At 44.0% G+C, this 23,218-nt stretch overlaps 1 protein-coding gene across 1 annotated transcript in view; it reads left to right on the forward strand.

The window, feature by feature from the left end:
- LOC139264688 (disco-interacting protein 2 homolog C) overlaps positions 1-23,218 on the forward strand; it is a 622,729-nt gene that overhangs the window by 271,208 nt on the left and 328,303 nt on the right. The window lies entirely within an intron of this gene.

A 23,218-nucleotide genomic window follows, 5' to 3' on the forward strand; every position in this document is an offset into this window, starting at 1 on the left:
GCAGTAAAATAATAACCCCGTTCTACAGGTAAGGGACTTTAAGAGGTTGTGTAAAGTGCATGCTTAGGACACCCAATCACGTAAACATTTGGAATGGACATTCCATTATTTCCATCATTTATTCAACTGCAAAAGCATGATTACTTTGCTACTTTCTTACGAGTCTCAGTTCCTGCACTTTGTATTATCCAAAACATATTTACATCAGCATTCTGTTTTAAATCTGTAACCTATTAGGTTTCTATATTTTTTAATAAATTAAGATTTATCACAATCTTGCTGGTAATGGAGATATATTCCTCATTTCAGTTTTCCATTTACTAAAAAGGGAAAACAGACCAATGTAGAACTGAAACATTATATCAGAGGTGCTTTCTGGTAAGTGATAATATTTTGACTATAGTTACCACTCATTTCTAAGTGCTGTTCCAGTTATAGAATTACAATAGAATAGTTATAGGTGGGGATAAGTTAAAGTCATGGGGAATATTACACTCTCTCCATTGCAATAGTTCACACTAAGGTTTAATAACTATTCTCCTAATCATTCTGTGTAAGCAATGCTTCTTGTTTGGGTATGAATCTGGTAATTTCACACATGGTGAAGTACTCTACAATCTGCCGCTTGGGCATTTGGCTCTCTGTATAGTTTCATATGAAATTTTAGTTGCTTGGCTTCCTCCCTCTTTTCCACATGAAACAAATACCCAAATTACATTTTTCTTTTGTCATGAATAAAGTTTTTACTTATCTTTTAGATTGAAATAGGCTAATATCCAGCCAACCATGTATAACAGCCGCAACACAGTGTGGAGAAAATGCTCTAACAAATTCGAACTGCATTTCTGCATTCCTCTGTTCAAATAGTCACTGAACAGAACAAGGAACAAAAACAAAGTGTGTCCCTTTCGGCACCGACTGAAATGTTTGACATTGCCTGATGTACAATATTAATGATGCAAAACTATCAAACTTAATTGTAGTTGTTGTTGATGGTCCCGAGAGCCCTGCAGTCTTTGTGCTGAGGTGCCAGTGGGTAAGCCCAGTGCAGCATTATAGATTTTCTGTAGCAACAGGGGCTCAGCAACTGAGTAGACTGCTGCCCGTGAAGGACAAATGTTGATATTGTGCAGGAGAGCTTTCCACAAGCATGCTAAATGATGTGCAAAGCTTTACTGCTTATATTTCAAATGTTGAGGTGCAGCTGCAGTAGCTGTTGTGTCCTTCCCCCCCCCCCCCCCCCAACATACCATCACAGACGACTGTGCTAGAGCGGTAATGATTCTTGTGGTGCGCTTTAAGTCGTGACCTTGTCGAGGATTGAAAACCTGGCCACAACTCCACTGCAGATGCTGTGTGATTCATTTTGACCTTGTGGAGGGTTTGCATGGCAATTTGAGCAGATCTGAGGGTACTGCTCTTGCATCTGGCCATGTATCTGTTCAGTTGCTTCTTTCTGTGGCTGGGAATGACTTCGCTTCCAATTTGTTTTTGGTGCACGGTATTTTTTGTCCTGCAAATTTTTGTGGCTTTGATGTTTATTGCTGCCAGCATGTGTGGAATCAGTTAATCCTTGTGGCAAGGCTCTGAAATGGTTGCATATTCTAGCAGGTCAGATGCATTGTGTGTTAATTTCTTATTAAAAGGTAATGGTTGTAAATGCCATACTGCATTAGGCTTCTATACATGTTAACAGCACTGTATTAGATAATGCTTTCTGTCATAGTGAAGAAGGCCAATAATTTTGCTTGAAAGGCACTTTTTGTTCATGGAGCACTTAAGAAAATTGAAATTTGTTAATAATAGGCATACTTTGTATTCTTGAGTTTGTGCCTTGGGGTTGCATAGATCACCACCTGGGAATTCAAATGTTTAAAAAGCACTGCATCATGTTCTTTTTGTATGTTATATTCTTCAACACAAGGAACAACTAATCAGCTGGTACAAAGCTCCAATTCAATAACATTTAGTATTTTCCCAAAATGTCAACAAGGCTGTTATCAACTGTGGCCCACTGGTAGCATTCTTGCCTCTAAATCAGAAGGTTGTGGGTTCAAGTCCCACTCCAGAGACTTGAGCACGCAATCTAGGTTGGCACTCCAGTGCAGTATTGAAGAAGTGCTGCACTGTTGGAGGTGCTGAATTTTAGGTCTTGTCTGTCCCCTCAGCTGACGTCAGTGATCCGATGGCACTATTTTGAAAAAGAGCAGGCGAGTTCTTCCTGGTGTCCTGGCCAATATTTATTCCTCAACCAACACCACCAAAAAAAAAATCATCTGGTCATTATCAGAGTGCTGTTTGTGGGAGCTTGCAACAGTGACTGTAAAGTGCTTTAGGATACCCTGAGGTCATGAAAAGTGCTATATAAATGAAAGCCTATCCTTTCTCGCTTTCTCTCTCTCTCTCCATCTTTTTTTTCCTTCCTCCTTTTTCTTTCATTTCTCTTTCCTTTTTCTTTCATCCTTTCATTCTTTTGAAAAAGAAAAGTGGAACGACAGAGGATTTGATTTGAAGGGAAAGTTGATGCAGTATGCTGGAGATCTGCAGTGGACCACGGAATGATGGTGCGAGTACAGGTGATGCTTACAGTTCTTTCCCCGCGCGCGCGCGCGCGCACGCGCGCACACACACACACACACACACAGACACACTGAAGTTCATGGCTCAACTGATGCCATTAGAGGCGCATCAGGAATCCAAGGTCTCTCCTTGAGTGAAGGAAAGGGAAATTAGGTGGCGAGCCCTTGATCACCAGCAATTGAGCAGGAATGACGTGCAGTGTGGGAAAACTTTAAAGGGGGTGGGAGAGAGAATATTTGACATCAAATGGATGTTTCATGACACCAAAACAGATTTATTTTGTTAAATTGACAGCAACTTGGAGAATTGCCCGGTGCATTGGATTAAAAATATTACGGTGGCTTCCTAATTGAGGTGGCATTTTATGGCCTAGCCTGTAAATGTGAAAACTGAGAATGTGCCAGTATTCCATAGATTGCTCTAACTTTGCCTTATTCTACAGCTGGCGCACTCACTAGTTTCTAATTACAAGCCACATCCCTGGCCTATATCTTGCTTGAAGACCACTCCTCTGAACACTACGGCCCAGAATTTGTGGTCAGTGGCGAAATGTTGGCGCTTGCCGCTGACCTCGACGAAAGATGCCCACAAAGGTTTAGTGATCTCTGTGGCGTGAATCTCGGGCCTCCTGACCTTTGTTTGAATATGGCACCAAATCAAGCGAACCTCCAGCAACAGTGATGTCATCAAGCAGCCAATCACTTTGAAGAACTCTCGCACAGCAAATCAGGAAGTAAAATGCACAGATTATAATACACTACTTAAACATTTTTACAGAGAGCGAAATCGTCATCATATAACCAGTTCTTCGGAATCGAGGAAGACTTGCTTCCACTCCTGAAGTGAGTCCTCTGGTGGCTGAACGGTCCAATACGAGAGTCACAGACTCTGTCACAGGTGGGACAGATAGTCATTGAGGGAAGGGGTGGTTTGCCGCATGCTCTTTCCGCTGCCTGCGCTTGATTTCTGCATGCTTTCAGCGTTGAGACTCGAGGTGCTCAGCGCCCTCTCGGATGCAATTCCTCCACTTAGGGTGGTCTTGGGACAAGAACTCCAAGGTGTCAGTGGGGATGTCGCACTTTATCAGGGAGGCCTTGAGGGTGTCCCTGTAGCGTTTCCGCTGCCCACCTTTGGCTCGTTTGCCGTGAAGGAGCTTCAAGTAGAGCACTTGCTTTGGGAGTCTCGTGTTTGCCATGCGAACTATGTGGCTTGCCCAGCGGAGCTGATCAAGTGTGGTCAGTGCTTCACTGCTGGGGATGTACACTTAGGATTAAGGTAGAAGCTGAAATATCATCAACAGATTTTTTTTTTGTTATATTGAATGTCCTGTAATTCTTATGTCAAATTTGACATTCCACAAATATAAAATTAGTTTTTCAGGGTCAGAACGGTTCTTCAGTTTAAAAACCCAGTTACACCTTTTTGAACAAGGCGTAACTTTTTCAAGGGGGTTTAACAGCGATATTCCAGTGCAATCAGGGAAATTTTCATCAGGAACTGTGATTTGAATTGATTGCTGGCTCTGGGGACCTCCACAATGCAATCTGTCGAGTAGCAGGGAATGACTGGCTGCTACTTCTGGATTTCTGCGTTGATCTGCGCATATGCTGATTACTGAAGTTGCTGTCACTTTCAGGGGAGCACTGACGGCAAACGCTGATAGTTTCACTGTCATTACCTCCGTAAAATCCGGGCCAGCAGCACTGCACCTCGAGTGGTGGGATGCAGAACTGTGTCTGCGATTTTTAACATCGTGGGAAGATTTCTTAGGTATACGATGTGTAGCAAAATTTTCATAAATTGGTTGATTATTTTGTAACACATAGCTCATAATTTTTTAAAAATCTATGCTCCACAGTGACTTCAATCGTCCTGCTCTGGGCAGTTGCCCTTGAGGTTCGGCAGTTGCCTGCAGAAAATGGCAGTTAGATTTTAATGGCGTCCTTTCTTGTTCGCTGTAAAATCTGGATGATCCTACCTCTTCATGGCACTGCCTCGCCACCTTTTGCTGGAGTGTGAGAAAAGGAGATGGAAAACCTCTAAGCTCCAAGTCAAAATGATCGAGCCAGGTAGCAACGACCAAAGGCTTGGAAATATGTGAAGCAGTGATTCTGCTGGGGAAGCCAGGCTGTCAACTGTTATGTCTGTAAACATTACCAATGTGTAAGGCTTGCCACTAGGGGGCACACCTGTGGGAGACCTAAGGGTCACCTGCACACCCCGGGCAAGCAGGTATAAAAGGCAGTCTACCATGCTGCTTCCTCACTCTGGAGTTACATTAAAGAGACCAAGGTCACAACAGTTTGAGCTTACAATATAGTCTTGTGGAGTTATTCTGAACATAACATCAACGGTCCCTGGGCTCATTTGAGCACCATGGCTCTGCAAGTATTGTTTCAAATGCTTTGGTTTGTGTCTTGAGTTCTTAGAGAAAATCTACTCATAACTTTTTAAATGTAACCATTTAAAGAAAGAACAATGAGTTGCTCATAAAAATGCAATTTTCTTGTTCATTTTTAAATTTTATTTAAATGGTGAACGTTGCCGACATCAGGGGAGCACGTTTGGAGGGCTTGGTAAACCTGATTGTGTGAGAGAACTGAATTAACATAAGAGCTAAATGAACAGCATTCTCTCCCACCCCAGCCCTCCTCCACACCAACCTTTCTTCCCTCTTCTTCTGAAGACACCGAGTGCTGAATTGCATTCAAGTATGGTTTCTCAGCTACTGGCAGTGTATGATACCTCACCCAAAAGATCATTCATCATTAATAAGTCTAGACAGCAAGTGTTGGCAGGCTATTTTCACATAGCAGGGAGTGGGTGGGTGGGTGAGTGAGTCAAGTCTGAGCCTGTCCTCACCTGATGTCAACATAAGAAACAGGAGTAAGCCACCTGGCCCCTCAAGCCTGCTCCGCCATTCAATAAGATCATAGCTGATCTGATCATGGACTCAGCTCGTCTTCCCTGCCTGTTCCCCATAACCCTTTATTCCCTTATCGCTCAAAAATCTGTCTATCTCCATCTTAAATATATTCAATGACCAAGCCTCCACAGCCCTCTGGGGCAGAGAATTCCACAGATTTACAACCCTCTGAGACAAGAAATCCCTCCTCATCTCAGTTTTAAATGGGCGGCCCCTTATTCTGAGACCATGTCCCCTAGTTTTAGTTTCCCCTAGGAGTGGAAATATCCTCTCTGCGCCCACCTTGTCGAGCCCACTCATTATCTTATATGTTTCGATAAGATCACCTCTCATTCTGCTGAACTCCAATGTGTCTAGGCCCAACCTATTCAACCTATCTTCATAAGTCAACCCCCTTGTCTCTGGAATCAACCTCGTGAACCCTCTCCCCATTTCTGCAGGGCGCACTACTAGGTCCTTTGCTTTTTGTGGTATATATCGGTGATTTAGACTTGCAAGTTGGGACGTATGATTAAAAAGTTTGAAGAAGACACTAAAATAGGCTGTGTCATTGATAATGAAGAAGAAAGCTGCAGGAAGATATCGATGGACTGGTCAGGTGGGCAGATAAGTGTGAGGTAATGCATTTGGGGAGGGCTAACAAGGCAAGGGCATACACTCTAAATGGCAGCACACTGAAGTGTAGTGGAACAGAGGGACCTTGGAGTGCATATCCACAGATCCCTGAAAGTAGCAGGAGAGGTAGATAAGTTGGTTAAGAAGGCATACGGGATACTTGGCTTTATTAGCCGAGGCATAGAATAAAAGAGCAGGTAGGTTATGCTTGAACACTAGTTAGTCCACAGCAAGAGTTCTGTGTGCAGTTCTGGTCACCATATTACTGGAGAGGGTTACAGAGGAGATTTACTTGGATGTTGCCTGAACTGGAGAATTTTACCTATGAGGAAAGATTGGATAGGCTGGGGTTGTTTTCTTTGGAACAGAGGAGGCTGAGGGGAGACCTAATTGAGGTGCATAAAATTATGAGGGGCCTGGATAGAGTGGATAGGAAGGACCGAGTTCCTTTAGCAGAGGGGTCAATAACCAACCGGGTGCAGAGATTTAAAGTAATTGGTAGGCGGTCTCACGGGGATTTGAGGAGAAATACTTTCACCCAGAGGGTGGTGGGGGTCTGGAACTCACTGCCTGAAAGGGTGTAGAGGCACAACCCCTCATAGCATTTTAAAAAGTACTTGTATGTGTACTTGAAGTGCTGTAGCCTACAGGTACGGACCAAGAGCTGGAAAGTGGGATTAGGCTGGATAGCTCTTTGTTGGCTGGCACGGACACAGTGGACCGAATGGCCTCCTTCAGTGCTGTAAATTTATTTGATTAATGATGGATTTTCCTTTTTAAGAAGATAAACTCAATGACCCCTGATGTTGCTCATGAGAGCCTTCACCGGTAGTTTTCTACCCAGAGCTTCAGTCTGACCTTCACTGGCCTGCTGCTCCGTGCTGCTAACCACTCTGCAGCTTGCTGCGATGGCAACCTTTCACAATCTATTCTGGGCGACAGGGGCAAAGGGACTTTGTTTTATCAATGCAGTAATTTGCTCCAAGCAATACTCCAGGGCAATTTACGTATTGGGTAGTGAATCTCTTTTTATGAAAAGCAAAATGCTGGAAATCTGATGCAGCCTGACTTCCTGAGGTGTTTCCAGCATTTTCTGTTTTTATTTTATGGAAAGCAAGTGGCTTACTGGAAAGTTAGTACTATAGCTTGCGGCCCCTACATTTCCAACACGATACAAGAGTTTCATGTGTGGGGGATCCAGGAAAAAGGCAAAGCTGTATTTTTGAGATGTCTTTGGTCAGTGTAAGGTTTCCTGGTGCATCCATTCCAGTCTTGACACACGTTATAAGTATGTACTGAATTTTTCTAACCACCTAAACAAAAATTGCAGTTGTACTGGAATCGAGTACATTTTACCTGGAGGGGAGGGGGGGGGAATAAAAATGCATTAGGTTAACATAGGAAATGGAAATGGTTGTTCTTAAAGGGTGTCCGCTTTATCTAAACCTCTCTCGAAAAGACTTGGATGAAGTGATACATTTCAAGTCCGAGTGTATAATTATGTCTCTTTCTAATATGATGCAATCATGACGGAAGTCTCAGCCCTTCAGGTCTTGCCCCTTCCCAGGCATATAAAGGAAGAGGCTTTTAAAAACATTTTGGAGCAAAGCAAAAGCTATGATTTTGAAACAAATCACAGCTGCTGACAAGACTATAGACTTGTATGCTAAATAGCTCATTTATAGAAACATAGAAAATAGGTGCAGGAGTAGGCCATTCGGCCCTTCGAGCCTGCACTGCCATTTAATAAGATCATGGCTGATCATTCCCTCAATACCCCTTTCCTGCTTTCTCTCCATACCCCTTGATCCCCTGAGCTGTAAGGGTCATATCTAACTCCCTCTTGAATATATCCAATGAACTGGCATCAACAACTCTCTGCGGCAAGGAATTCCACAGGTTAACAACTCTCTGAGTGAAGAAGTTTCTCCTCATCTCAGTCCGAAATGGCCTACCCCTTATCCTAAGACTACGTCCTCTGGTTCTGGACTTCCCCAACATCGGGAACTTTCTTCCCGCATCTAACCTGTCCAGTCCCGTCAGAATCTTATACGTTTCAATGAGATCCCGTCCCATCCTTCTAAACTCCAGTTGATCCAGTCTCTCCTCATATGACAGTCCAGCCATCCCTGGAATCAGTCTGGTAAACCTTCGCTGCACTCGCTCAATAGAAAGAACGTCCTTCCTCAGATTAGGAGACCAAAACTGAGCACAATATTCCAGGTGAGGCCTCACTAAGGCACTATACAACTGCAGTAAGACCGCCCTGCTCCGAAACTCAAATCCCCTAGCTATGAAGACCAACATACCATTTGCCTTCTTTACCGCCTGCTGTACCTGTATGTCCACTTTCAGTGACTAATGAACCATGACACCCAGGTTTCGTTGCACCTCCCCTTTTCCTAATCTGCTGCCATTCAGATAATATTCTGCCTTCGTGTTTTTGCCGCCAAAATGGATAACCTCACATTTATCCACATTATACTGCATCTGCCATGCATTTGCCCACTCACCTAACCTGTCCAAGTCACCCTGCAGCCCCTCAGTACCCTCCTCACAGCTCACACCGCCACCCAGTTTAGTGTCATCCGCAAACTTGGAGATATTACACTCAATTCCTTCATCTAAATCGTTAATGTATATTGTAAATAGCTGGGTCCCAGCACTGAGCCCTGTGGCACTCCACTAGTCACTGCCTGCCATTCTGAAAAGGACCCGTTTATCCCGACTCTCTGCTTCCTGTCTGCCAACCAGTTCTCTATCCACGTCAGTACATTACCCCCAATACCATGCGCTTTGATTTTGCACACCAATCTCTTGTGCGGGACCTTGTCAAAAGCCTTTTGAAAGTCTAAATACACCACATCCACTGGTTCTCCCTTGTCCACTCTGCTTGTTACATCCTCAAAAAATTCCCGAAGATTCGTCGAGCATAATTTCCCTTTCATAAATCCATGCTGACTTGGTCCGATCCTGTCACTGCTTTCCAAATGCGCTGCTATTTCATCCTTAATGATTGACTCCAACATTTTCCCCACCACTTATGTCAGGCTAACCGGTCTATAATTACCCGTTTTCTCTCTCCTTTCCTTTTTAAAAAAGTGGTGCTACATTAGCTACCCTCCAGTCCATAGGGACTGATCCAGAGTCGATCGACTGTTGGAAAATGATCACCAATGCATCCACTATTTCTGTGGCCACTTCCTTAAGTACTCTGGGATGCAGACTATCAGGCCCCGGGGATTTATCGGCCTTCAATCCCATCAATTTCCCGCCTAATAAGGATATCCTTCAATTCCTCCTTCTCACTAGACCCACTGTCCCCGAGTACATTCGGAAGGTTATTTGTGTCTTCCTTCGTGAAGACAGAACCGAAGTATTGGTTCAATTGGTCTGCCATTTCTTTGTTCCCCATTATAAATTCATCCGAATCCGACTGCAAGGGACCTACGTTTGTCTTCACTAATCTTTTTCTCGTCACTAATTATAGAAGCTTTTGCAGTCCGTTTTTATGTTCCCTGCAAGCTTCCTCTCATACTCTCTTTTTTTTCCCCCCTCTTAATTAAACCCTTAGTCCTCCTCTGTTGAATTCTAAATGTCTCCCAGTCCTCAGGTTTGTTGCTTTTTCTAGCCAATTTATATGCCTCTTCCTTGGCTTTAACACTATCCTTAATTTCCCTTGTTAGCCATGGTTGAGCCACCTTCCCAGTTTTATTTTTACTCCAGACACAGATGTACAATTGCTGAAGTTCATCCATGTAATCTTTAAATGTTTGCCATTGCTTATCCACCGTCAACCCTCTATTGATCTTTTGTGAAACTAACTCTTAATATGAAAGTACAGGTACCTGTTAAATACTCCAAAATTGGGCATCACTATCTATTTTATTATCCTTTAGCTTGTGTCATAGCACCTTGCTATTTGTCTGCTTGGTAAAAGGAAGAACTTGCATTTATAATAGCACCTGTCATATCCTCAGGATGCACCAAAGTGTTTCATAGCGAATAAATCACTTTAGAAGTTTAACCACTGTTGTAAGCAATTTGTATACAGCAAAGTCTGACAAACAGCAATGATATAAATTATCAGATAATCTGTTTTTAGTGATGTTGGCTGAGGAATATTGGAAGATGTCTCCCACTGGTCTTCAAATAGTGCCATGGTTTTTTTTTTATGTCCACCTGAAGCGGCAAACTTGGTTTAATATCTCAGTCGAAAGCTAGGTTATCTTCCCCTATTCATCTTTAAAACGTCCAATTCCATCCACCTGAATTAACATCTGACCTGGAAGAAACATCTTCAGGCCTGCGGCACTTCCTCAGTACTAGTACATTGAACTATCAGCTTAGATGACATGCTCATGTCTCTGAAGTGGGGTTTGCACCCACATCCTTCTGACTCGAGAGTTTAGAGTGGTCCCAGAGTCCAGGCTGACACATAGGAACAAATATACAAGTTGAACCTCCCTTATCCAGAACTCCCTTATCCGGAACCCCCTTATCCAGAACCACCCCTCGTCCAGAACCATTCCCAGCCACCGGGTGGTGCATGCATAGAACTCCGACTTGAACAAATTGAAGTCCTTCCTCGCTGCTAACTCCCGCAATCACTGGCCTGACCCAGTGATCCACCCCCCCCCAACCCCTTACGATCTCTCTGCTGCGCTCCCAGCCCCAAGCCAGCCAGCCAGCTCCACTATCCCCTTACTCAGTACCTCTACCATCCAATTTAACGTGACCACCCTGTGTCTGGAAAAATCCCTTATCCAGGACAGGCCAGGTCCTGAGGGTTACGGATTAAGGAGATTCAACCCGTCTATGCTTTTAATGGACAACATCAACAGAATGAGTTAATAGTTTATGACATGGACAGAAAATTTTGTTTAAATTGTGACCATGTAACTTGCTATAAGCTATTCACATCTATGTATTTCTCTGGCCTATATTTAAGATTAGACTTAACATAATTCTAAAGGAATACATTTTGGTTATACTACAAGAGTGTCAGTTGCATACCCTCAATTTTTTTTTTAATGTCCTGTGAGGAGAGAGAATGCAGAACTTAATGTGACTTTCAAAAATGCAACAAGAGGAAGGGTTTTGAAGCTCCTGTTTCCCTCTTACTAATAAGTGTATTCCTGCTGGGCACTTCACACCAGAAGATAAGTGTGAACATTGCAGCCCACTCACTCAAGGAGGGGAGAGAAAGTAATGAAACACATATTCTAGGTAAACACACAAAGCAAAACAAGCGATTAATATTGAATCTACTAAAAAAAAACGTTGGATAAACATGTATTCACCGAGGTCTAATACTGCTACAGGTAATTTTATACCCACGTGCAAAATAAGCTTTTTATGATCTGACTCACCCCTTCCTTCCAACTGTTGCAGTGCAGATTTCAAGCGAGATGCACATCTGAATAGATTCTTAGATTATAAAATACATGTGTTTAATGCCCTTACTACAGGGCTGTAGTAATACCCACCCTCCTGTATGTATCAGAGGCATGGACGATGTACAGAAGACATCTCAAGTCGCTGGAGATATATCACCAACGATGTCTCCGCAAGATCCAGCAAATCCCCTGGAAGGTCAGGCGCACCAACATCAGTGTCCTCATCCAGGCTAACATCCCCAGCATTGAAGCATTAACCACACACGATCAGCTTCACTGGGCAGGCCACATAGTTCGCATGCCAGATACGAGACTCCCTAAGCAAATGCTCTATGCGGAGCTCCTTCACGGCAAATGAGCCAAAGGTGGGCAGTGGAAACATTACAAGGACACCCTCAAAGCCTCCCTGATAAAGTGCGACATCAGCACTGACACCTGGCAGTCCCTGGCCGAAGACCACTCTAGGTGGAGAAAGTGCATCCGGGAGGGCGTTGAGCTCTTCAAATTTCAACGGCGAGAGCGTGAAGAGGTCAAGCGCAGGCAACGGAAGGAGCGTGCGGCAAACCAGTCCCACCCAACCCTTCCCTCAACGAATGTCTGTCCCACCTGTGATGGGGTCTGTGGCTCTCGTATTGGACTGTTCAGCCACCAAAGGACTCACCAGGATGGAAGCAAGTCTTCCTTGATTCCAAGCGACTGCTTATGATGATGATGATGATGATGTAAAGCAAGAACATAACCCCTTGTGAAAAGTAAAATGTTTTCACTATGTAGCATTCAGCTTCTCACGAATTTCCCCCCTTACTTTCCTCTGCTGAAGGCATCAACTCCTTGTTGGTGTATAGTTCTGTGGATGCTGCTCGACCTCTGATGGATCTCTCAAGTGGCCATGATTCATAAGTGGGACTTGACGTTGATATCAGCAGGCTATCACACAACAGGGAGATCACAACCGAGCCCATACTTGTCCTCACCTGCCACCCATACTTCATATCGACTTTCGGTAGGAGTGGGAATCATAGCCAGTTTTCTCCTCTCTAAGCAAGGGAAACTGGATTGAATTATCGCACCCCTACTAAGGCCCTCATTAACTCACTAAGAATGAGAATTATTGTTCCTCATCTGTATGGCTCCATTATTCAACTGGGCAAACCTGCTAAACAATTATGAAAGCCATTGCTAACATTTTACTTTCTTTTAGCTCACGTTTAAAATGTACTCTGTGGTTGGGTAGCATTTTCCAGTATTGGGAACACACTTAATTTCCCTGTACGAACCTACATTTTCGGTCATGATTTAACAAAGTATGCAGTCCTAATTCTAGCTTTTTTTTTTACCCGTTTTACCCACAGTAGATTTGATGTGTCTGAACCTTATTAAATGTGCAAAGAAACAAGCTTTTAAACTTTTGTGTAATAATTATGGACAGATTTTGAAGGTGCCTTGGTTTGACTCCTGTTGTCGCCGAGCCCCCCCGCGCCCCACCCCCCAAAAACCTGTGTACGAGGAGATACGCTTTCAAAATAATCATAGAAATACAGGGTCATGCTTTTGATGTAACTGTGATGGAGGAATATCGCAGTGCAGCAAAGCTGGTCTCCAGTCGTCTTGGTTAATCCTTGACACTGGACGAAGACCAAGCTCTGTCAAGGCCATGTGGTGGCTGGTGTGCAACAGCCATCACACGTTTTTTTTAAAAATCCACGCATAGGCATCTTCCACCCTTCAATATGCAGTTTGGGATCTGGAATCTTCAGTCCTTCATTGAAACACCTATGAATTCATCCCTTTTTGACGTGGAAGCAAGTCATCCTCGATTCGATGGACCGCCGAAGAATAAGAGAAATAATTCAGATGGGCTTCAGACCTGTGAAGCCTTTCAATTAAAATTAATTATTGGTTATAACCAGTGACGTTATTTTATAATGACTGAATGCATCGGATTCCATTTTTATTAAATGGGATCATATGACTTTTACCAGTATTTAGAGGTTTACATTCCAAGGTTCTGTTCATTTATAATTGGGTCTACTGGTTTATAGTCACTGAATTAATCGCATTGCATTTTTATTGCATGACATTTTCTGGGATTTTTACTGGTGCTTTGGGGATCATATTCTGCAATTCCATTCATTTTTCCATGATGCTACAAATCAGCAGCCTCGGTTATAACTTTTAAAATGAAATAAGTAGCACATATTCCATTACATGACGTGACATTCTCCGCAGTGAATGCACGACAAAAACAAGGCTGCAACTTTGGCCAAAATATGTAAAGACTTCAAATAGTTGGATTGTTCAGAGCTGCCACTTTAGTTTGTCCACTCGCACCTGGAATGACTCCACTAACGCCAGATGCAATGTGCAGCCTGGGGTGACTAAAGCGATTAGTCCAGAAGTCAAACTGAAGCCATCCATGCCAGGAAAAGCTAGTTATGGGCTGGGCAATACAGCATGGTGCCTCCAGATTAGCCCGTCTGCATGAAAATGCTCCAGTAAACCCAGAATAAGGTCTCTGTGCCAATTCACATCTTTTTTGTGATACACATCTGGAAATTGACTTTTTCTTTTAAGCTTAAAATACTTGATTTTGGTACTTAATGGAGGACAGCGTGGGGGTGGGTGTGCTTTCAATGTTCAAAAAAAAACTTCCCCATGCCGATAATTTCAGAAAAATCATCATGTACAAGTCTCCTTCCATGGCAGTTTTACTGGCTGGTTAGACAGTGGGGCTGCTCTGATGACTTGATTTACAGGTGCAGACTGCAGCAGCCCCATATAGACCAGCTAATCATGTGACATTTTCCAGCCCATAACTCGCTTTTTCTCGCTTGGATGGCTTCAGATTGACTTTGAAGTTGATCGTTCTTCTCACATAATTCCAGATGTGGGAAGAAACCCAAGATATCCTGCCTTCATGGGGATGGCAAGGAATTATATGGTAACAGCGATAAACCAGTAACAGCAGAAGATCAGTAAGCATACAGATATTACCCTTTTACTGTAGTGTGAACAAGTGAGGATGCAATTGTTCATAATATGTTAAAAGTGTGATATCTGTACACTTTCTGATGGTTTGCTGTTACCGTATTTCACGCTTTGGGACTGCTGGTGAGATGTAACCTGGAGGAGATCAGGACTCAGAAACTTGATTTCGTCATCCCTTTCCCTTGAAAACCACGGTTGAGCCACCTTCCCTTTTTTATTTTTATGCCAGACAGGGATGTACAATTGTTGTAGTTCATCCATGCGGTCTCTAAATGTCTGCCATTGCCCACCCACTGTCAACCCCTTAAGTATCATTCACCAATCTATCCTAGACCATTCACGCCTCATACCTTCAAAGTTACCCTTCTTTAAGTTCTAGACCATGGTCTCTGAATTAACAGTTTCATTCTCCATCCTAATGTAGAATTCCACCATATTATGGTCACTCTTCCCCAAGGGGCCTCGCACTTACCGTAGGGGTAATTTCTCCCACTGTTGTCCATGACAGCTGAACATCTGAAAAGTGCACCTCAGTATCTGCAAGGCACACGTTAAACTGTTTTTGTTTATATTTAAGAGGGGGGAAGCAGAGAGGTTGTACGACTCTACAAAGTCCTCCTTTCCACCAACACAAAAGTCATGCATGTTAAAATCCCCTTTATGTTAAAACAGGTACATGTCGCTGCACAGGCCAAAAGAATCATGGGTTTAATCCCAGTTCTGTGATGAATTACCTGATCTCAGACACAGCAGCTATGGAACTCCATAATTAGTCTCAGTATCAAAGTGTACAATGGAAGTTGGGGGTGGAGGGATGACGAAATCAAGTTTTTGAGTCCTGATCGCCTCCAGGTTACATCTCACCAGCAGTCCCAATGTAACCCCACTTTTTAAAAAAGGAGGGAGAGAGAAAACAGGGAATTATAGACCGGTTAGCCTGACATCAGTCGTGGGTAAAATGATGGAGTGAATTATTAAGGAAAACATAGCAGCGCATTTGGAAAGAGGTGACATGATAGGTCCAAGTCAGTATGGATTTGTGAAAGGGAAATCATGCTTGACAAATCTTCTGGAATTTTTTGAGGATGTTTCCAGTAGAGTGGACAAGGGAGAGCCAGTTGATGTGGTGTATTTGGACTTTCAGAAGGTTTTCGACAAGGTCCCACACAAGAGATTAATGTGCAAAGTTAAAGCACATAAGATTGGGGGTAGTGTGCTGACGTGGATTGAGAACTGGTTGTCAGACAGGAAGCAAAGAGTAGGAGTAAATGGGTACTTTTCAGAATGGCAGGCAGTGTCTAATGGTGTACCGCAAGGTTCTGTGCTGGGGCCCCAGCTGTTTACATTGTACATTAATGATTTAGACGAGGGGATTAAATGTAGTATCTCCAAATTTGCGGATGACACTAAGTTGGGTGGCAGTGTGAGCTGTGAGGAGGATGCTATGAGGCTGCAAAGTGACTTGGATAGGTTCGGTGAGTGGGCAAATGCATGGCAGATGAAGTATAATGTGGATAAATGTGAGGTTATCCACTTTGATGGTAAAAACAGAGAGACATCGACTATTATCTGAATGGTGACAGATTAGGAAAAGGGGAGGTGCAACGAGACCTTGGTGTCATGGTACATCAGTTATTGAAGGTTGGCGTGCAGGTACAGCAGGCGGTTAAGAAAGCAAATGACATGTTGGCCTTCATAGCGAGGGGATTTGAGTACAGGGGCAGGGAGGTGTTGCTACAGTTGTACAGGGCATTGGTGAGGCCACACCTGGAGTATTGTGTACAGTTTTGGTCTCCTAACCTGAGGAAGGACATTCTTGCTATTGAGGGAGTGCAGCGAAGGTTCACCAGACTGATTCCCGGGATGGCGGGACTGACATATCAAGAAAGATTGGATCAACTGGGCTTGTATTCACTGGAGTTCAGAAGAATGAGAGGGGATCTCATAGAAACGTTTAAAATTCTGACGGGTTTAGACAGGTTAGATGCAGGAAGAATGTTCCCAATGTTGGGGAAGTCCAGAACCAGGGGTCACAGTCTAAGGATAAGGGGTAAGCCATTTAGGACCGAGATGAGGAGAAACTTCTTCACCCAGAGAGTGGTGAACCTGTGGAATTCTCTACCACAGAAAGTTGTTGAGGCCAATTCACTAAATATATTCAAAAAGGAGTTAGATGTAGTCCTTACTACTCGGGGGATCAAGGGGTATGGCGAGAAAGCAGGAATGGGGTACTGAAGTTGCATGTTCAGCCATGAACTCATTGAATAGTGGTGTAGGCTTGAAGAGCCGAATGGCCTACTCCTGCACCTATTTTCTATGTTTCTATGAGACTGACTTGGTAACTTACAGGTGAGCTTTGGTCACCTCACCAGTAGAAGAATGTGATGGCTAGCCATGTAATATGCTGAATCGGTGGTCAACAAAAGATTATTTTCACTAAGTCTATTCGTAGCCCAAGGCAACCAGTTGAAACCATTTCCAATCTCACTCAGTCACGCGGGTGCAATTCATAGAAACATAGAAATGTAGAAAATAGGTGCAGGAGTCGGCCATTCGCACCTTTGAGCCTGCACCACCATTCAATATAATCATGGCTGATCATTTGCAACTTTAGTACCCCATTCTTGCTTTCTCTCCATACCCCTTATCCCTTTAGCTGTCAGGACCGTATCTAACTCACCTTTGAATATATCTAACAAACTGATCTCAACAATTTTCTGTGGTAGAGAATTCCACAGGTTCACCACTCTCTGGGTGAAGAAGTTTCTCCACATCTCGGTCCTATATGGCTTACCCCTTAGCCTCAGACTGTGACCTCTGGTTCTGGATTTCCCCAACATCAGGAACATTCTTCCTGCATCTAACCTGTCTAAACCCGTCAGAATTTTATATGTTTCTATGAGATCCCCTCTCATTCTTTCAAATTCCAGTGAATATTAGCCGAGTCGATCCAGTCTCTCCTCATATGTCAGTCCTGCCATCCCTGGAATCAGTCTGGTGAACCTTCGCTGCACTCCCTCAATAGCAAGAATGTCCTTCCTCAGATTAGGAGACCAAAACTGAACACAATATTCAAGGTGTGGCCTCACCAAGGCCCTGTACAACTGCAGTAAGACCTCCCTGCTCCTATACTCAAATCCCTTAGCTATGAAGGCCAACATGCCATTTGCCTTCTTCACCGCCTGCTGTACCTGCATGCCAACTTTCAATGACTGATGTACCATGACACCCAGGTCTCGTTGCAGCTCCCCTTTTCCTAATCTGTCACCATTCAGATAATAATCTGCCTTCGTGTTTTTGCCACCAAAGTGGATAACCTCACATTTATCTGCATTATACCACATCTGCCATGCATTTGCCCACTCATCTAACCTGTCCAAGTCACCCTGCAGCCTCTAAGTATCCTCCTCACAGCTCACACTACCACCCAGATTAGTGTCATCTGCAAACTTGGAGATATTACATTCAATTCCTTCGTCCAAATCATTAATGTATATTGTAAATAGCTGGGGTCCCAGGACTAAACCTTGCGGTACCTCACTAGTCACTGCCTGCATTTCTGAAAAGGACCCATTTATCCCGACTCTCTGCTTCCTGTCTGCCAACCAGTTCTCTATCCACGTCAATACATTACCCCCAATACCATGTGCTTTAATTTGGCACACTAATCTCTTGTGAGGGACCTTGTCAAAAGCCTTTTGACAGTCCAAATACATCACATCCACTGGTTCTCCCTTTTCCACTCTACTAGTTACATCCTCAAAAAATTCCAGAAGATTTGTGAAGCATGATTTCCCTTTCATAAATCCATGCTGACACGTTCTACGGAAACATTCATTTTTCACTGGTATTTCAGTCCCAAATTTCATGAGAATTATTGAAAACATCACACAAAATACACGATTCATGAATATAATGTAGCTAGAAAAGTCTCAGTAGATGTCAGAGCAAATATCTTGTTAAGAATTCTGAAGATGCATTAATTAAACCCTTTGTTAGAAGTTAATTTTTTCGGTTAATCATGAGATGTTTCCACTTTATTAATTAACCGCAGTAAATTGATAGAAGAAGTGAAAGCTTTTGAATATTTATTCTGACAGCTATGTTTGTTGAAATTCAGATGTTAATTTTAGAATGAAAAAAAGTTATCTTTATTAATGAAGTATCAGATCACCATTCAGAAAACTCTAATTACTGTAGGTCGTCATGTCTTCAGATTAATTTGGCAAATATATGGCATGCACAATTATTTCCGATCAGAAATTCTATTGCAATACTTAGTGATTTATATGTGTAATGTGGGTAAGGCCAACAGTAAATCTGCTGTTCTGCTTTAATTATAATCCGTATTAGTCACACAGTATTAGTTTTCATTTGCAGTTTTCAATTAATGTCTGGTTAGTTCCTTTTTTAATTTCCTGTTCCCTTTCCCCACCCTGCCTTCCCCTCCCCACCCTGCCTTCCCCTCCCCTTCTCTCCCTCCCTGTGCCTTTTGACCCCACCCTCCACCTGCCTTTTCATCTCTTCTCCACCCCCCCTCTTTCCCCCCACCCCCCCTCTCTTCACCCCCCCCCCTCTTCACCCCCCCCTCTCTTCCCCCCCCTCTCTTTCCCCCCCTCTCTTTCCCCCCCCTCTCTTCCCCCCCTCTCTTCCCCCCCCCCCTCTTCACCCCCCCCTCTTCACCCCCCCCTCTTCACCCTCCCCTCTTCACCCCCCCCTCTTCAGCCCCCCCCCTCTTCAGCCCCCCCTCTCTTCACCCCCCCTCTCTTCACCCCCCCTCTCTTCACCCCCCCTCTCTTCACCCCCCCTCTCTTCACCCCCCCCTCTCTCTTCACTCCCTCTTTTCTTCCCCTTTCCCCCCCTCTTCACCCCCCCCCCTCTTCACCCACCCCCTCTCTTCACCCACCCCCTCTCTTCACCCACCCCCTCTCTTCACCCACCCCCTCTCTTCACCCACCCCCTCTCTTCACCCACCCCCTCTCTTCACCCACCCCCTCTCGTCGCACCCCCCCTCTCTCGTCGCACCCCCCCTCTCTCGTCGCACCCCCCCTCTCTCGTCGCACCCCCCCTCTCTCGTCGCACCCCCCCTCTCTCGTCGCACCCCCCCTCTCTCGTCGCACCCCCCCTCTCTCGTCGCACCCCCCCTCTCTCGTCGCACCCCCCCTCTCTCGTCGCACCCCCCCTCTCTCGTCGCACCCCCCCTCTCTCGTCGCACCCCCCCTCTCTCGTCGCACCCCCCCTCTCTCGTCGCACCCCCCCTCTCTCGTCGCACCCCCCCTCTCTCGTCGCACCCCCCCTCTCTCGTCGCACCCCCCCTCTCTCGTCGCACCCCCCCTCTCTCGTCGCACCCCCCCTCTCTCGTCGCACCCCCCCTCTCTCGTCGCACCCCCCCTCTCTCGTCGCACCCCCCCTCTCTCGTCGCACCCCCCCTCTCTCGTCGCACCCCCCCTCTCTCGTCGCACCCCCCCTCTCTCGTCGCACCCCCCCTCTCTCGTCGCACCCCCCCTCTCTCGTCGCACCCCCCCTCTCTCGTCGCACCCCCCCTCTCTCGTCGCACCCCCCCTCTCTCGTCGCACCCCCCCTCTCTCGTCGCACCCCCCCTCTCTCGTCGCAACCCCCCCTCTCTCGTCGCAACCCCCCCTCTCTCTCTTTTCCCCCATTCTGTTAAACCTAAATAATAAAGGATGAAAAGAAAGACTTGCATTTATATAACACTTTTCACGACCCCAGGATGTCCCAAAATATTTTATAGCCAATTATGTCCTTTAGAAGTGCAGTCATTGTACTAATGTAGGAAATGCGGCAGCCAATTTGCGCTCAGCAAGCTCCCACACAGCATTGTGATAATGACCTGATAATCCATTTTTTAAGTGATGTTGGCTGAGGGATAAATATTGGCCAGGACGCCAAGGAAAACTGCCTTGCTCTTCTTTGAATAGTAATATGGGACCTTTTACGTTCAGCTGAGGGGGAAGATGGGGCCTCGATTTAACATCTTATCGGAAAGACGGCACCCCGACAGTCTCTCATTAGACATGCTATCCAACCCTTTAATTAATTTTATGGACATCTAACAGGTTAGCTCTAAGTCTATACTGCTCCAAAGTAAATAGAGCACGGTGCTGAGCTTCTTCAAGCAAAGAATCATTCTTGCAGCAGTTGTCTGGACCATTTTCAACACCACGATATCATCCTGCATGTGGGGGACCAAAATTGGGTGCAGCACTCCAGATGCAGTCTGACCAGTGACTGTATAGTGACAAAATTGTGAACGCTTCTATTAATGCGACCCAACACCCCGTTTGTCAACATGTAGTAAGCTCTTCAGCCCATTCACATGTTGTTCTCAAACCATATTTAGACCGTACAGTGTATGTTTCTGCTTTCCAACTTGATTATTCCTGGAATAATTTCCCAGTTGTGAAAGTACTTGCCCTCCATATATATTTCAGTTGAAGTCAACTCGCAACAGGTGAGATTGAATTTGAATGAGTTGGATGGACTCTGCTGCTCAGAATTGATCATGGAGCTGGTCAGGCTGGCACTTTGCAGTATTTGAATGGCACATCAAGTTTGTGCCGGCCTGGAGGTCCGTTTATTGCATCAGCTTACATCAGCCACAGCATTTCATCCCTGGCCCAAAGCTTTTAAGATTTGATACCTTTAATTGCTCTTGGAAAAACAATTCAGATATTAAAATTTCTTGATTGTCTGTGTATTTGTTAACCAAAATGTTAATAAATTGGAAAATCTTGAAATCCGTCACCTGATTTGCCAGGCAATATTGTGAGATGAGTTTATTTTCATCCAATTTAATTTTTTGCAATAAGATTATTTGCCTTCTGGGTGTTTCACTTCAACTCTTCCATTTAAAAATATGATTTGCAGTCCAATATAAATCTTTGAAAACCTGAACGTCAATTTGGAAGCTTCAGTCGATGATTTACCATTTCTCTAGTATTGTGTGCTTCATTTCCTCACTTCGTTGTGTTGGTATGTCATTCAAGTGCCTGATGAGGGAATTATGTAAAATAATATTTGTATAAAGAAGCATTCCCACTTATTGAATGTCCACAAACGACTCTTTTTCAAGATGCTATTTAGGTCAATACCGTAGTGTTAATCTGTTGCTCCAAGGCATTCAAATACATTTTGTGTCTCTTGTATGAAATTCTGCAAAACACATGAAATGTTACATTTAATTCCGTGTTAAAACGTAACACCATTCTTTAACATGCCGTTGACAGCATTAGTTTTCTGTTTGCAATTTTTTTTGTTATATTTCAAACAATCTAGTTTTTTTTCCTTTGACATCTATTTGATGCATCTCTTTGTTAGTTCTGTCAGACTGTTTGATGACGTGGCTGAGATTTTCTTATGGTGCATGCTGATACTTCTCAACTGTTCCTTTTTAATCGGGACAGGCCTAACATGAAACATTGTCACTGATAAAATATGCGGCATTGTGCCCAATTCCTAAATTGAAGATTGAAAATTGAAATTGAAGAACAGGGGAGTTCTTCCCAATCGGTGTCCTGGCCAATATATATCCCTCATACAACATCACTTAAAAAATGGATTATCAGGTCATTATCACAATGCTGTGTGGGAGCTTGCTGAGCGCAAATTGGCTGCCGCATTTCCTACATTACAACAGGAGAAAACAGGTCAGCCAATTTATCCACAGCAAGCTCCCACAACACTCCACTTAAAAAGTACTTAATTTGCTGTAAAGCGCTTTGGTACGTCCTGAGATCATGAAAGGCGCTATATAAATGCAAGTCTTTCTTTCTATACATCGTATCATTCTGTACACTTTTCCAGTATGATCTATCTCGCCAGCTCTTGGGTTTACAACCTTATGTATTTTAATATTTGCTCCAGAGGCAACATTTTCTTTGATTATGTCTATTTGAGAATATCTAATTCTACATTTGTAGGAGCAAAAAGGCGCAAAGTGATTTTACATTTTAATTTGGGGAAATACTTTTTTTTATCTTCAAGGTTTAAATTTGTATTTAACTCGGCTCTTTTTCCTGAAGAAACTTTGGGCACAAACTACTGTTTTTGTAATAAAGCCATAATTTATTACACGCACACACACTGTTTAGAATGGCTTTAACAACAAGAAGAAAACATCCTCTTCTGAATTCTCAAAATGCCTACCCTTTTGGAAATCAAATGTCTCTCTTAGACTAACCCTTTAATGAAAGTTTATATACTTATGGTTGGCTCAGGCTTGTCGAGAAGGTTCTCTCAATATCTCGATGGACACAGTTGTAGTTTCCTACTGTTGTAATGTAGGAAACGCGACAGCCAATTTGTGCACAGCAAGCTCCCATTCTCTTGTACTCTTCAGAAGCAACTTGAAAGTTTGAATTAAGGCATGAAGTTGTGAGGTAGAGAGGAGTCACGAAGCCAAGTGAGATGGCGCCATTCATAAACGAAAGGCGAGGTGAAGTTGTGGAGCAGTGACTCACATTTCAACTATCGCATCAGTCTTTAGAAGACTTTTTCATTTTGAACCACACCTCTGGGGTGGTGGCTTGTCAGCAGTAGGCTTCTTCAAATACAACTCCAAGATTGATTGACAGTTGCTTTGTTTTCTCTCCATGTCTGATGTAAACAAGTTAAATAGGCAGGTGTTCACTCGATCTCTTGCCGTTCCAGAGTCGAGTTCTTGTTGCTGTTGTGAGCAGTATATATAGAT

Source organism: Pristiophorus japonicus, chromosome 5 (genome assembly GCF_044704955.1).
Source record: "Pristiophorus japonicus isolate sPriJap1 chromosome 5, sPriJap1.hap1, whole genome shotgun sequence".
Taxonomy (NCBI): Eukaryota; Metazoa; Chordata; class Chondrichthyes; family Pristiophoridae; genus Pristiophorus; species Pristiophorus japonicus.